Raw genomic sequence first — 6,000 nt, forward strand, 5'->3', positions numbered from 1 at the left:
CTTTAGCGATCAATAGAATGGTGGTCCCCAAACCTCAGTTTCTGGACCTCCTGGGAACTTGTTTGAAATGGGCCACCCGAGACCTATGGAATCTGAATCTCTGGCATGGGTGTAACAATCTGTTTGAACTAGCCCCCAGGTGATTTGGTTACATGCTCAGGTTTGGGACCCTCTGCTCTAAGCTGATCCCCCCTCTCAGTTTTCAAGGGGGGACCACAAGCTCCAGGAAGGTCACCTTGATGCCTTCTCTCACGCGGGCACCTTCTCTGCTCATTGCTGCATAGCTTCAGCTTACTGGTGGTTTTTTTTTTTTTTTTTAATGTTTTCAGAATCATAAATAAGCTTATCACAGGCTATTACATTACCATGGCAACCTGGCAGCTGGCTAGAAAGAAGCAGGTAGCACAGCTGCCTTGGGGTCTCAGCGGCACTAAAGTGATTGTGGATTTTTTCTCTGCTGGTCTATGCCTGGCCTCTTTGTTTTTCTCCTTTTTTCCTCCTCCTTTCTTCTCTAGCTGGCCCTTATTCCTCCCTCAACTCATTAGAAGCAACATGTGTTCTAATTGTTTTAGATTTTCCAAGGGCTGCCAAATCTAACCTCTCCTTTGAAACTAACAATAACACCACAATGTAGGCTGATGTGAATGGGGGCTATTTGAATTCATTTTTATCTCCATCGAAATGTTGTATTAATATGTTCTTGAATTGATTATCTTTTGATAAGGTACATGCATAGAGTGCAAAATTCTAAAGATACAAAATGGCACACACTGAGTTCCCATTGTGTCTCAGCAGGTTAAGGACCCAATGTTGTCTCTGAGGATGCAGGTTTGATCCCTGGCCTCACTCAGTGGGTTAAGGATCTGGAATTGCTATAAGCTGCAGTATAGGTCACAGATGTGACTCATTTCTTTTCTTATTTTTTTTTTTTTGCTTTTTAGTGCTGCACCTGAGATATATGGAAGTTCCCAGGCTAGGAGTTGAATTGGAGATGCAGCTGCTGGCATACACCACAGCAGCCACAGCAATGCCGCGTCTGCAACCTATACCACAGCTCACAGCAATGCTGGATCCTCAACCCACAGAACAAGGGCAGGGATCGAAACTGTGTCCTCATGGATGCTAGTCAGATCCATTTCCACTGAGCCATGACAGGAACTCTGAGATACGGCTCATTTCTGGTGTTGCTGTGGCTGGGGTGTAGGCCAAAGCTACAGCTTCGATTTGACGCCTGGCCCTGGGACTTTCATATGCTGAAGTTGTGGCCATAGAAAAAAAAAACCAAACAAAAAAAACCCCACCCATAACAAAAGAGCACACATTAAGAGTAAGTCACCCCATGACTCCCTGGGTCATTCTCCAGCATTTAGAGTCACCTCATGCTTTTTATCTTTTTTTTTGGCTGTGCCCATGGCATTCCAAAGTTTCCAGGCCAGGGATCAAACCCAAGCCATAGCAGTGACAATGCTGAGTCCTTAATCACTAGACCACCAGGGAACTCCCAACCTCATGCTTTTTGTTTGTTTGTTTGTTTTTTGGCTGCCCCTCGGCATATTGAGTTCCTGGGCCAAGGATCAGATTCAACTGAGCCACAGCTGTGACTGCGGCAACCAACACTAGATCCTTAACTCACTGTGCCAGGCCAGGGATGGAAGCTGTGTCCAAGCGCTCCAGAGATACTGCCAATCCCATTGAGGCACAGTGGGAACTCCCCAACCTCATGCTTTTAATAGCTGCCTATTCCATGGTGTAGATGTACCATCACTTATTTAAGCAGTCTTCTGTTGATAGGTATTTGGGTTACTTTTCAGTCTTTTGCTATTTTCATCCCCATTTTACAGCTGGAAAAGCCATGATTCAGGGTGGGAAGTGATTTATAGAAACTTCCAAAGCAACTGTGAGCATCTATAGGCATTGAATCTAAGGAAGAAGGAAGAATTGACTGACTCTTGAATTGCAGGCAAGAAAGAGCCATCCTGAAACCTGATTTCTTCTCTTGCCCTGCTAGTTCGGGTAAATTCTACTAAGATTGCCTGAAGCCTGACATGTAATTAAATAATTGTTAGTGGAAGTGTTTCAAATCTGTCTTCCCTGCTAGATGATCATCTTTGTTAGGGTAGGGACCATATTTTCCTCTGTCCTGCATCCCTAGCAAGTACTACAGTAATAAGCACTGGGTATATAGTAGGTGCTCAATAAATCCTTAATGAATGGGCCAGCATTGTGTGTGGTTAAGATAATGGGCTTGGAGACCTGGGTTTGAATCCTGACTCTAACATTTATTAGTTGTGTAATCTAAGACCCATCACTCAATTTCTCTGTGCCTCAGTTTCTTCAGCTGTGAAATGGGAATAAGATCTCAGAGTTGTTGGGAGGATCAAGTGAGTGAATGGAGGTCAAGGATCCATCACAGGACCCTGTCAACAGTGAGGACTCAGCCATTTCTCTCAGCTTCTTCCAGCGTCATGTACAGCAGGGAAATTCTGGTGGAGGAACCCCAAATCTTCTAAGAAGAGTTAATTTGAGCTGGGCCCTGAGGGAGAAGTAAGATTCAGGTTATATGACTGGGGTCAGAGCTCTCTCTCTCTTTTTTTTTTCTTGACTTTTTAGGGCCACACCCATGGTATATGGAGGTTCCCAGGCTAGGGGGCCAAATTGGAGCTGTAGCTGCTGGCCTATGCCACAGCCACAGCAATGGGGGATCCAAGCCACATCTGTGACCTACATCACAGCTCACGGCAAGGCCGGATTCTTAACCCACCGAGCCAGGCCAGAGACTGAACCCGAGTCCCCATGCATACTAGTTGGGTTTGTTACTGCTGAGCCACAACGGGAAATCCAGCTGGGGCCAGATCTCTTTGCTGAGTCCATCCGACTACAAAATGGAGATGACAACACCCAGTTTCTGGTTCCCTGTGGTGAGATGGTCTCACTTAAAATCCCGCAGGAGGGAGACAGCACACAATTGAAAGGCACCATCATTATTCAGCTGGAAAAACGCCTTCGCAGGCCAAGTGAATTGATCTCCACCCAATATGATTCTGCTTGTGCTGTGTGTAACTGGTTAGAGTCAAGTTTAATGTGGCGCTTAATAACGTGGAAGTAATTAGTACCATCCAGATGCTGGATGCATGTGAAGTTTGTGCAGCTTCTATGACTGAAGCATTTTCAGGGAGAAGAAGTTCTGGAGTCTTTCCTCAGGGAGATCTGGAAGTATGTGCCCTGCCTGGGCCTTTGCTTCAGCTGTAATCTCCTGCTGGAGATTGAATGCTACCTACTCTGGGGAGCCTTCCATGATTGCCAAAGGCAGAATCTGATGCTTCTCTTGGATTCTTTTTTTTTTTTTTTTTTTTAGGGCTGCACCTGTGGCATATGAAGTTCCCAGGCTAGGGGCTGAATCAGAGCTGCAGCTGCCTGCCTATACCACAGCCACAGCAACACAGGATCCAAGCTGCAACTCTGACCTACGCCCTATGCCACAACTCATGGCAGGTCCAGATCCTTAACCCACTGAGTGAGGTCAGGGATTGAACCCTCATTCTCACAGATACCATGCTGGGTTTTTAACCCGCTGAGCCACAATGGAATTCCTTCTCTAGGGTTCTTATGTCATTGCACACACTTCCTTTGGAGAACCGAACACACTCTATTATATTAGTTTGTTTCTATGTCTGTCTCTCTCATAAGAGCCCAAGATTTTTTCCCAGTGTTTATCTGACATACAGCTGACACTCCAAAGAATGTCTGCTGAATAAAGCTTTTCATTTTTATTTATTTATTGGCTGTGCTCGAAGCATGCAGAAGTTCCCAGGTCAGGGATCGAACCCGCGCCACAGCAGGGACCAGAGCCACAGCAGTGACAAGGCCAGGTCCTTAACCTACTGCACCACAAGGGAATTCCAAAGCTTTTCAGATTTCAAAACTGTGGGAAACCTTGGGTCTCAAGAACAAGTTATGGGAGTTCCTGCTGTGGTGCAACAGGGAAAAAAAAAAAAAGTTATAGCCATTTGGATTTTCCTGGGATGGGCAAGTCCTCTGTGGTGCTGAAGCGTCTGTCTCCCTTCTGATGGAAATTCTGTTTGATGACATCTCTAAGGAGCCCAGAATTGACATGTGAACCCTTCTCCTTTGTAACAGGAAGATTCTGGAAGATCTGAGAGCACAGGAATAGGACCTGGCTACCATGGGTTTACAGACACCCAAGAATCTAGCCCTCAGTTTACACCTTGTGGAAAGCAGGAGAACAGGCCTTGAACTCTCAAAGCTGGTTATCAGCTAGAAGGCTCCTGGAGGCCCGACGAGCCCAGATAGAGCCCCCAACACTCTCTGGGCTCTGCTGGCTCTGAAATGAAGTTCCTGGCCTTTCCGGCACATAGAAAATGGCCCTACCATTTGGAGGAAAGTGGCCCCTGGTTTGGGTCCTGCTTTCTGGATTCATCAGAAACCATGCTTGGCATTCCTGGTTTCATGCTGGAGCTGAAATTAAGGGCAGAGAAAGAGTGATAGAACACTGCAGAGCTGGGCTCGAGGCCGGATGTGGACAAGATTCTGCCCCAAGAACCCCCTGCTCTGAACAAGGTCCTGGACTTGGAACTCATCACGGTCTCTAGCTGACCCTTGCCACTGGCACGGCTGCCTCCAGGTTCAGAGTCTGGGCTGTGGGCTTCTGATGGTCATGGTTAGGTACAGCATCTTTGTTCCATCAGGGACTGAGAAGAGGATGAGTTCATCCATCTGCCATAATGGGGGAGGAGGGCTGACCCTTCCTATCTCTTAGGATTCCCAGATGGGGGTTCAGATCTTGTGCAGCCCAAGTGGCAAATACCAGCTTTCCCCCCACTCTGTGAACCCCATATTCTCTTCTAGTCCTCTTCAGAAGGACACCTTCTCCTGGGCCCAATTAGTCACTCAACAAACATTCATCTGAGCCTACATGTACCAGCAGGGTGCTAGGTGCTAGGAGGCAGGAATGAACAAAGGAAGTAAATTTTACATTCTAGTGGTTGAGACTGATGATAAATAAGCAAAAAAGAGTTACAGATTGTGATAGTGCCATCGAGGAAGTGGGCAGGGAGCCGTGATAGAAAGTAAGGAAGTTCTGAAGTTCCCGTTGTGGCACAGCAGAAATGAATCTGACTAGGAACGATGAGGTTTTGGGTTTTATCCCTGGCCTCGATCAGTGGGTTACGGATCTGGCGTTGCCATGACCTGTAGCGTGGGTCACAGATGCTGCTCGAATCCAATGTTGCTGTGGCTGTGGTGCAGGCAGGCAGCCATAGCTCTGATTGGACCCATAGTCTGGGAACCTCCATATGCTGAGGGTGTGGCCCTAAAAAGCAAAAAAAAAAAAAAAAAAAAAAAAAAGAAAAAAAGAAAAGAAAAGAAAGAATTTCTACTTAGAGAGTCTCTGCAACCTATACCCCAAAACCTAGTGGTTTAAAATACTCACTTATTGGAGTTCCCTCTGTGGTGCAGTGGGTTAAGGATCCAGCGTTATTTCTGCAGCGGCCTGGGTCACTGCTGAGGTGTGGGTTTGATCCCTAACCTGGTAGATTGGGTTAAGGATCTGGCGTTGCCATAGCTGAGGTGTAGGTTGCAGCTGTGGCTGAGGTTTGATCCCTGGCCCAGGAATTCATACGCCGTGGGTGTGGCTAAAACAAAAACAAAAAACAAAGAAAAACCTTATTTATTTAGCTCATGATGTTGTGGGTGGGGAATTTGGGAAAGGCTGGCCTGGGAGGTATCTGGGCTGGACTCATCGATATCAGCTGAGGGTTTCTGGGGCTGCAGAATCTACTTCCAAGACGGTTTCTTTTTGTCACACACTTTTTTTTTTTTTTTTTGCTTTTTAGAGCTGCACCTGAGGCATATAGAAGTTCCCAGGCTAGGGGTTGAATCAGACCTCCAGCTGCCGGCCTATGCCACAGCCACAGCAACGCCAGATCTGAGCCACATTTGTGACCTATACCACAGCTCATGGCAATGCTGGATCCTCAACCC

Source organism: Sus scrofa, chromosome 17 (assembly GCF_054392235.1).
Source record: "Sus scrofa isolate SSC_HxYL_T2T_F1_AM1 chromosome 17, Sscrofa_HxYL_maternal_Yorkshire_Landrace_v2.0, whole genome shotgun sequence".
Classification (NCBI taxonomy): domain Eukaryota; kingdom Metazoa; phylum Chordata; class Mammalia; order Artiodactyla; family Suidae; genus Sus; species Sus scrofa.